A 10,856-nucleotide genomic window follows, 5' to 3' on the forward strand; every position below is an offset into this window, starting at 1 on the left:
AAAAAAAAAATAACAGTAGAGCTTGTTCTGTTGAGACTTGTTTCTTGTCCAAGCTCCAAACTAGGTCTGAGCAAGAAACCAGTGGGGTTGGCAGAAACATTGCTGCTGAGTGGCTGAATATTTCCAAAACTAAAGTATCACGTAGTAACTTGGGTTTGCAGAAGTATATCAAGTAGTAACTTGGGGTTGCAGAAGTCCCAGAGCACACATTGGATTCCCTCATTTTAAGGTGAAAGCTCAACTCCACTTGTGACTCTGCTTTGTAATGATGAATGTAAAATTTCAACAAATTTCCCATAGAAAGAGYCCCCGAAAGTTCATATTGTGAGTGCTTCCTCGAGCAGCCCCACATCCTGCCTTGGTTTAGTGGCTCTCAAGCCCTGTGTGCTTTCCAGCTGCTTCTCTCCAGCTGCCCCAGATCACCGTTAATTCCACGRAATTGAACCAAATCGTCGTGAGTCGAGATAAGGGCAAGGAGAGGTCACTCAGGGATTCACTCAGGGATCGCCATGACGGGCACAGCAGCCCCGACGTGGGGAAATGAACTGAAATTAGGACTGAGCAAATCAGAACAGAAGAGTAAGGAGTAAAATAAACCCCGACAAAGAACATTCTCCCGACTTCTTTCTACTTGCCGGACTTGACTTTATCCCCGGCTTCCTCCCTGCTCTGCCCAGCGGGGGAGAGAGAAGGGATGGGTGTCCCGGTCAGTTCGTGCYGCTGCTTCCCTCCCCCTCAGGGACAGGAATCCTTGCCCTGCTCCGGCGTGGTCCCTCCCACGGGGTCAGTCCGTACCCTGTCCAACGGGGGTCCCTCCTACGGGGTCAGTCCGTGCCCTGTCCATCGGGGCTCCCTCCCCACCCGTGCGGTCACTCCCCGGCCCGGCCCCGAGGCGCGGAGCAGTCCCGTCGCAGCCGCGCTCCGGCCCCGTCAGCGGCAGCGCCCCTCGGTGCCGGGCAGGAGCGGCAGAAGGAGTCGGGCGGCGGCGGGGGCTGAATCCCGGCAGGAAGGAGAAGAACAAGGAGGGGTCGGGGTTCAAACAGACGCTAAGGCAATGGCGGCGCTGCCGCCCCTCAGGCGCCGTGGAGCCGAGACCGGGGCCGTGGCTGTCCTCGCTCTGACCAATTAGCGCGTGAGAACGACGAGTGACGACAAAATTAGCCAATGGAAGCGAGTGGCGGGCTCTGCACACGGCACAGCCYCGCCCCGCGCCCTCAGGCTCCTCCCCCGGGCTGTGTGAGGGGAAAGTCAGAGACGAGGAACAGCCCTGGAACGGGACTGGACCGAAGCCGGGATTGATCTGAAAATAGCGAGGAAGTTCTCCGGAGCGGCCTTTGGTGAGTGCAGGAGGGGCGAGATTTCTGGCAGAAAACTCCCCAAATCGATTTTGCCCACATTGGAAAGAACAAACCAAAGAAAACTGAGGTGGGATCCCCCAGCAGTGCCTCTCTGCCTGCCCAGCTGAAACCCTCGCTGGCTGCTCGAGGGTGTATGGGCAGACTGGGAGCACTGGGAAGGGGCTCTGGCTCGGCAGCCCCACGGCCCCCACAGCAGCTCCGAAGCTCCGCCAGCTGGGATGGAACATGGGAAAGGGGAGCCGGGAAGGGACGGGGCTGCCGGCACCAGGGACTGCAGGGGCACTTCACAAATGTTTAACGCAAAAGAAAAGACAATAAGGAAGACAAAAGCAACAGCAGCAGGGTCACCATAGCACAGGGCCACATGAGGACATGTCACGTTGCAGTGGGGTCACGCTGGACCCATGCCAGGTACCCACCAAAGCTGCCCTCTTGCTTCCCTCCACAGCCACGCAGGGGAGAGAAAACTGAACCAAGGGTTCATGAGTTAAGGACTGAGACAGAGCCCTCATCAAACACCATTATGGGCAAAACAGCCTCGAAATTGGACATGTGAATTGAATTTATTGCTAACAAACCCAGAGCAGGATAATGAGGACCCTTAAAAACACCTTTCCCACAACTCTCACTCCATCCAGCTCTAGCTGCTATCCCAGCAATGCGGAGAGATAAGGAATGGGGTCTGTGATCAGTTCATCCCCTGTGACTTCTGCTGCACCCTGGGGTCCCTCCCACAGGAGAGTTCTCCAGGAACTTCTCCAACCTGAGTTCATCCCATGGGCAACACCCTCCCCTCTCACTGCTGCAGCCCCGTGGGCCACTCTGCTATGGGGCCAGTCCTGCAAGGACAGGCTGCTCCAGCAGGGTCCCCTCTATCCACAGGGCTCCCACGGGATCACAGCCTTTCCATTCCCTGCTCCAGTAGGGGCACCTTCAGTGGCTGAGGGGGGTTCTCTGCATACCCATGGATCTCCAGGGGCTGCCTGAGCACAGTTGCCTCACCACAGGTTTCACCCCAGGCTGSAGAGGAATCTCGGTCCTGGTACCTGGAGCAGCTCCTGCCCCTCCTTCTCCACTGACCTTGGTGGCTGCAGAGTTGTTCCTCTTACAGGTTCTCACTCTGCTCTTCTTTGGCTGGAATTAAAACTGTGCCCCAGCTTCTGTTTTGATTTCTTCTCAGCTTTGTTGGCACAGAGGCCTTACCACCATTTCTTACTGGCCCAGCCTTGGCCAGCAACACATCCACCTTTGGAGCCCGCAGGATTGGCTTTGCCAGGCATGTTGGAAGCTTCTGGCAGCTTCTCACATGTCCTGGTTTTACTCGGTCTGATTTTTGGTGGTGGGGGWTGGGACCAATAAACCACAAAGGTAGCTCCTGTGACAAAGTTCTAGAAGCTTTCTCCTTCTCCAGCAAAAGGAGCTCTGTCCCCTGTGTTTTAGAGCCAATCCATTGTGGCTCTGAGGTTGATGAATAGCCTACTGGTCAGGCCTGGGCCAATTGCACAGGCTAGTTACATCTCTGTGATGATATATGGTCTTCTACTTAAGAAGAATTCAAAACAAGATAGGGGCGGCCGCCATTTAATTGTTATGTTGTTAGTATTTAGTTTTAGTATCATGCACTGGGGGAGGACAGAGCAGGAGGGTGAGGAGATGTAAGAAAAAAAATGGAGACCCAAGATCACAGTAGGAAGAAGATAGGTGCTGTGCTGTTGCTGTGGTGCTCAAACACGGAGAAAGCAATCTGTTCTCGAAAGGACCATTTCATCAATGAGAGACCTGTATAGAAAAGTGAGTGACCTTGCTCTGAGGAAAACCTGGCCTTTGAGGATTGAACTGATCATAAGCCATAAAAGGGGAAGGGGCTTGGCCCCCCCCCTCACATCTGAAGTGAGTTGACGCTCAGAAGAAATGTGTTCTGCAGGGGAAGGGGTGTCCCCCCCCCCACGTCTGAAGCAGGTGGATGCTTCAAAGAAGCTGTGTTCTGCCAGGAGACTTGTGATAGTGGCCTTACACTGCTGAAAATGAAGCAGTCAGCCTTGAAGGACTGTTTTCCTTTCTCCCACAAGGTAAAGAAAAGAATCCCATACCATCAGCAGTTATACACTGACTGTTTCTTGAGAGAAGATTTTCCACAGCTTGGAGCTGTAAGAACGCTTCTCTCATGATGCTGGATGACAACCGTAATGAGTAGTTTGATCTATGTTAAAACTTTCATCCCAGCCCCTTTTTGCGCCCGGGAAGGCATGTGGAGTGGAGAGGGACAACCTGAGAAATTGAGAAAGAGACAGGTCCCTGAAAAGAATAATAGGTGTCTTAAAATGTCTGTTTTTATTTTCTTCTCCTTGCAAATTTTTCCCTATCTTTGTTCCCCTCTCAGGTGCAGTAGCATTCTTAGTAGTTTTTCGTAATAAATCTGTTTTGCAACTTCAGTTACTCAGCCTGTGTAATCATTTTCTGGAGCATATATGTATCTTTCCATTATGTTATGCCATCTAAAAGTCATAAATTTTAGTGTTAATTGGGGTTTTTTTGCTCTCCCTTCTGCCTCTCCAGTGGAGGGGGAGGGAACACCATAGGTGCAGTGCTTTTGGCTTTTCGGTCAAGTTCAAACCACAACAGTATGCTTTTCAACTGCAACTTTGAATGCTAAGAACAGACATTCAGACAGGCAGCCAGCATGAATAAGAAGATGCTCTTTAGAGCATGTCTGAGTAGTTTGCACAAACTTCCCTCAGTCTTTTAACACGCCCATAGCATCTTTTGCCTCCCATGGTTTGGGCCCAATACCTGTCCAAGTTTCCAGCCTGTCCCACCATGTGCTCCATGGTTCCTGCATCCACCCTGGTCGCTCCACTGGTGAAGCCACAGCCCGCGGTTCCTTCTTACAGAATGTCTCTACCAATGCACTACGACATGGTCGCAGCAGCAGAAATAGCAAAGCCTCTGTTCTATGGGTATTGTCCAGCAATAGCACAAACACAAAAGATAAACTTTAAAAGGACAATTACAATGTACACACTGTGCCACTTAAAAGTGTAAGCCTCTGGTCACGCCCTCTGGTCACACACACACATGGACACAGAAAAACACTACTAAGTTCCCACATAAGGTGGGCACCTGGACTAAATCTTGACCTCCCATATGCCACACCCTCACATGGAACAGTGTCTCTCAGTGCAGCTACATGCTTCACTCTCATGGTACAGTCCCACACTTAGCTGACCAAGCCCTGTTCTTTTCACACGCACACACACACACACACACACATGCATACACACACACAGACACACCCCAACCTCTCTTGGTGCAGCTATCCATTTCACTCTCTTGGTGCAACCACACGCTCCACTGCCCAAGCCCTGTCTGGTTTTTATTTTTTTAGTTTTTTTGCTCTKGGTATCCATCCAGTCATCCTCCTTGTCATTAATGCTAGGGTTCTGGAGGTTGTCTGTGCACAAAAAATCTGAAATGCAGTTGTGATTGCAAAGCAAATTATCAGTTGCTGTAGCAAATAATACATACCACCCCCTGGATTCGTGAAAAGCTGCTGAGCAGAAGCAGATGGAGCATGGTGCCCAGGGGGAAGGGGCAGGTAGGCTGTGCACCTTCAGGACATCCCCTGGATCAAAGTCGCGCACATCATGTCATCCTCTCCTTTCTACCCCAGAACCACACCTTATGTCTCCTCCTCTTGGAGTGGAATTTTTTCCAGTTACGGCATCATCTCATGCTTGGCCAGAGTGTGAGATAGAGCCACAATGACTCATGATACCATGTCCATGCTAACAACAACTCCATTATCCATCATTCCTCTTCCAAAGGTYAACTTCCCATTGATTAACCAATACATTGTTTCTCTTAACGGTCAAGTTCAAACCAGTTAAACAGTAAGGTTTTCTTCATTGTCTTTTCTTCATTGTCTTTTTGATGTGCACAACAGTGGACCAAATACGGCAGGGCCTTAGACACGATTTGGGAGCTAGACACAAGCAGTAATCAGGTCAAGAGTAGGGAACAAGAATGAAAGAGAACGCACAGCAATGGTGGTTTAGCAGGGCAAGGTAAGGAAACTGTTGGGTTGCCAAGGCAAGGTAAGTGATAGGTACTTTCAAGGAATGCTGGTAGATGAAAGCAGCCAGGACAGACTTTCACATGGGCTGTCACTAATTTGCATTTAAAACCCTGAGGCCATGTGGTTTCCTTCCTATGTAGTAGAACTGTCATTCTGGTCTGTAGCAGGCTGACCCCAGCTGGATGCCCATTAAGTTGCTCTACTACTCCCTTTCCCTCTGGGACAGGGGAGATAATAAGATGGAAGACAACCAGCAGGATGAGATAAAGCAGTTTTATTATAGTAAAATAAAGAAATAAGCAGAGATTTGCATGGGCATAAGCTAAAGGGAAAAAGRGTCAATCTCTATTTCCCATTAGCAGCGATGTTCAGACACTTCCTGTGAAGCAGGATTTCCGCACATATAATGGCTCCTCTGCAAGACAAACACTGAAAACTGACAAATGGCCCCCCTTCCTCCTCTCTCTCTTAGGACTTGCCTTGCCCTGCCTGCTCCTCCTAGAATTCTCAAGGCCTTCACGTACCCCCAGTGTTTCAGGAGTGTATGTGAGGCACTGTTACATGTTCTGGAGGATGCCTATGCAGAAAAAGTCTCGAAGACACAATTGTGATTGCAAAGCAAGTTTTATTTTATTAGTTGGTGTAGCATATAATACACACCGACCTCCGGATTTGTGGAAAGCTGCTGAGCAGAAGGAGACAGAGCATGGTGCTCAGGGGGAAGGGGCAGGTAGTCTGCGCACCTTCAGGGCATCACCTGGATCAAAGAGGCATATATCATGTACTCCTCACCCCCTCCACCCCAGAACCGTGCCTTTTATCTCCTACTCTGCAGTGGAATTTTTCCAGTTACTGTGTCATCTCATGCATGAGATAGGGCTACGGTGGCTCATGATACCACCTATATGATAACAGCTCCCTTATACATTGTTCCTCTTCCGTGGGTTACCTTCCTATCAGTTGACCAATACATTGTTTCTCTTAAGGATTGAGTTCCAATCAGTTAAACAATGTTTTCTTCATTGTCTTTTCTTCATTGCCTTTTCTTCATTGCCTTTTCTTCATTGTCTTTTCTTCAGTATCCTGTCGACATGCACAGCAATGGCCCAAATATGACAGGACCTTAGACATGACTTTAGAAACAGGCAGCCTAAGGACATCATGTCCAGCCAAACCCATCTGTCTTCACAGCATTTGTCTGGCACCTAGCCTTACATGTCTTTAATTTTGGACAGGCAATCCACATTCCATCTTTTTTCTCTCTGACCTAAATGGCAGGGTTTTTTGCCATTTAGGAAGGAAAACAAGTAGAAGCATTTCTGGTGCAGATTAGAGACACACCATATAAGATCGAGGCTGTACAGAACAGTCTGTCTTGATTGCTTTTGTGTATCAGGAATCCTAGAAAGTACTTGTCCTGTGCCTTGCCTTGTCAACCCAACAGTTTCCTTGCCTTGCCCTGCTAACCCTCCCTAGCCTTTCATTCCCTTGTATGCCCATGGCCCACTCCTGGCCTTCCTACTGCTTCCTCCCAGGCCTTGCCTTGCCCAGCCATTCCTGTTTTCTGCCTGGCCTGCCCATCACTGGACTTGCCTTCCTATGCCCAGCCTTGCCTAGAAGTTCTGAGCTTTCTTTCACCTACCACTCCATTTGCTTTGCCTTCACCACTCTGGCCTTGCCTACCTCTGCCTTGCCTACCTCTGCCTTGCCTACAATTGCCTACACTTGGTTTGCATTGCCTTGCCTGCAAGGAAGGCAAGCTTAAAGAGTGGTAAGCAAAACAAAATAAAATAAGAAAGTTTTAGGTAGGGCAAGGCAAGGCACACATGTAGGTGAGGCAAGCAAAGCAAGGGTAGGCAGGGACAAACTGGGCAAGGTACTGAAGGCAAGGCAAGGCCAAGTGACTCAGAGTGCCTTTCCTTGGGATGCAAAGGACAGTGCTGGGAAGCAAAAGCCAGTGTTGGTGGAGAAGATGTTGAGGTTCCATGGGGAGGTGTAGTTCAGCAAGACATTTCTTTCCTGGTCCCTTTTGTGGGGGACCAGGAATTTGCAATTTTTGGATGTATTTAGTACTGGAGGTGGTAYGCAACTTTCCTTGGTACAATCCTGAATGAGACTGGCAATGCTTTTCCATGCGAAGGAAAGCACGTAGCCCCAGTGTTGGAGGTGTAGATAAGAAGCTGCCTCATGGAGGTCAAGGATGCCAGCAATTTTCTGTTCTGGCATATTTGGATTAGAAGCACTGCCTCAATTCATACAGTTGTGGTGTTAGTACCCATCTGTGGAAGGTAGTCTCCTGAAAGATTTAATTTGGTATGTGGTTTGCACTTCTCAGAGGTGGCCTTCTGAAATACTGGCAGCACATGTCTTTTGGTAAGCAGCTAGGATGAGTCTTGGTGTGCAGCTGATCTAGTGCCTGGGGCAGGAAATGCCCAATAACAATGTTCTGCACCTGTGTATGGGACCAGTCCCTGTATATTCTGCATTTTGGTGGAAATGATGCAATTTTTTTAGATGGGCTTATAATTCCTCTCTTCAGCAAAGAAAGCATGTTTGGATGCACACATTGGGTRGTCTTAGTGAATTTAAAGACTTTTCCAAATAAGCAGTTCTCTGGGTTAGAGCTATTAAACTACCAGTGGCAATGCCAACACCAAGCTCTTGAGCTTTTGGCCTTAGCCCCTTCCGTGTGTGAACAGTCCCAGGTGCCATTCCATTTGGATCCGGACTCTCTGAGATCAAAGGCTTTTAGGATGGTACGTAGATCTGCGAAGGAAAATGCCGATAGCAGGGTGTGTGCTGGTAAATCAGTGGGTGCAGTTGAAGGTGTAGGCAGCAAGAACTTTAGCAGCTGGCCCTTCTGTGAGCTCTGTTTTTGCCTGTTTTTTTCAAGTTTGTAGCCAGACTCTGCGAGAGTGAAAGGATTTGTGAGGGCAAGAGAGTTCTTGTTGCTGTTTAAGTATGGTGTAAATAAGAGTTCGCACTTGGAAGAGGAAGACCAGCGAAACCTTTTTGTCGGGACTCGAGGACAGGGACTTTCACAACTCGGCTCTGCCCTCGGGGTGGTTTCGAGCTGGGCCCGGTGCTTTTCATTTCTTTGCAGGTCCACGGCGCCATCGTGTGGTGGCTTTGATGAGCGCTGCCAGGGCCCCGGTAAAAGCCAAGCGCTTTTTTTGCCCTGCCTCACTCGTGTGCGAGCAGTTCGTGCAAGAGCTCCGCTGTGGGTCCCGGATCCAGGACACTTTAAAGAATGTGATCCTGCATTTAGCAGGGAAGGAAGAAAACCGTTTCATTGTTGGCTGTTCAGTTTTTAATCTGCAAAAATAAGGCAATTCCAGAATGGCCTCTTCCTTTCAGAATCTCGTCTGTGTAATCAGCTGCTCAGCATGTAACTTGCACCCACTGAACTACATCAAACCCCCCGGAGATTGTGCTTTTCCTCAAGCTCTATGTACTGTCCCACCTTCTCATTCTCGCTGATCCCAAGCATTTTCAAAACGTCCAGCAGCTGCTTGCAAAGAAAAAGTCCTAGAACTAAAAAACAGCGCTGGCCTTCATCTTCGTGTTGCAGTCTGTAAACTAGATGGAACACACTGGTTAGGAAAATTAATCCACAAGCACCAGAGGTTTATGTCCAAAAAGGAGACAGAAGAGTCCCGCAACTTTATTCATGAATGAAGGGAGAGGTCATGGGCATTTCCCCATGGGGTCTCTCAAATTCATAGAGGACGCAGCCTCTTTTACCCCAATTTCCCGGTCACAGTTCCCTCTCTCTTTCCTCATTGGCTGAGGTACTTGAGAGGAAGAGGCTCCCTGAAAACGCCTAATGAAAGCCCCCTTCTATCATACATTGCCCCTTTTCAATATACATCTCTGTGTCTCTGCTCTTGTAGTCTATTAACATAGTCTGGGGTAAGTCAATCAGTGGAATTCCTATGGAAATCCTTCCTATTGTTTCCTTCTATCTCCCAGTATCGGCCTAATCTTACCCCCAGAGTCAGAGTTTGTTTGTAAAGGCACTCCCTTCTCATTCCTTTCACACTGGTGATTTGCACTTTCTTCCTCAGCTATAGATATAGCATCATCTCATTCTCTCGAGGTGGTAGAGTCCATCACTAAACCAAAGTGTTTCCAGCTACAATTTGGACTGAGAGATATGCCAGGACAGAAAGTATTTGCTGACATTCCCTCTTCCCTGTGAAAACTGATATTCAAAGTGCCATCACTTTCAGTGTCACTGAGTTCAAGCAGCTATACCTCATAGGGAAGGAAGTGTCTGCACAGAAGGTGTTCGTAATTACCCCTTTCTCATAGCACCCTTTAAACTGTGCACTTGGGACTATGTCCTTCTCTTATACATGTGCATTTCTCTTCTCTCGGTCTTTTTCCAATGTCCAGCATTGGAATCATTTAAATCAGAGCACTCTATGTTTATCAATGGCCACTCCTGAGAGTCCCTTTCATACTTGCTTAGTTGCTGTGCCATTGGATGACTCTTCTATTATAGTCASTGAATCCAAACAGCCCTTAGACAAAGTAAGCTGTAAGAAAAGTCCCTAGAAGAAAAAGCCGTTGTTGGTCTGCACTTTCACCTTACTGCCTGTTCACCACATCAAACTCACCAGTGCACTCTGTACTTTCCTCTTCAGCTACATCTACCATCATGTTCTGTATATCTCGAAGTCTAAAGGTAAATGGGATTGTTTCCATTAGAGCTCAGATAGGAATATGTATGAGCACAGGTAGCTTTTGTTGATCCTCCCCCTTATGGCTGGTAACTTGAATTTGGCAGGCAAACAAGTAGTAGCCACGCTCCCCTTGCAGCCTGTGCACTGTGCTCACAACCATGGTACTATGCAGGTGCATCCTTTGCCTTTTGTACCATCATCCATTTCATTCTCTCCGAGTGAGAAATGTTCATCTACTTCTCGCACAAAACACTGTGCTGGCACAGAGGCAGTCTAGCACACAGCTTCTGGTGAAACATTCCAACGCTATGCACTTTCCTGCTCAGTTCTATGTGTCATCACAATCTATCAGTCTTGCAACTTGAATCTAAATGAAAAAGTTTTTGGCTATATCTCACATAGATAACTGTGCCAGGACTACGAGCATGCTCAGACTTTGCACCTTATGCATAGAAACTTATATCTACCTGTTGTGGGTTAAGGTTTCTCCTTTTGTTTCCTTTCTTGGGGAATTTCTTTCCCATTTTGTTGCTAAGATATGCATGATAGCTGAATCATTACCTTAATGACAAGTGCTTAGGCAGAACAAAAGAAGGTGCCAAGCCCTGGGTGGGGGAGAAGGGTCTGCCTGGGCACTCCTCCTGCCTGGCAGGTTTTTTCTTTTTTCCTCTCTTTGGAGAGACAGAATTTCTCGCGGAGTTTTGGGCTGAGGGAGGGCGTATGTGTGTGTGGGGG

Source organism: Malurus melanocephalus, unplaced genomic scaffold (genome assembly GCF_030028575.1).
Source record: "Malurus melanocephalus ecotype Western Australia unplaced genomic scaffold, MMel_1.1 scaffold_224, whole genome shotgun sequence".
Taxonomy (NCBI): Eukaryota; Metazoa; Chordata; class Aves; order Passeriformes; family Maluridae; genus Malurus; species Malurus melanocephalus.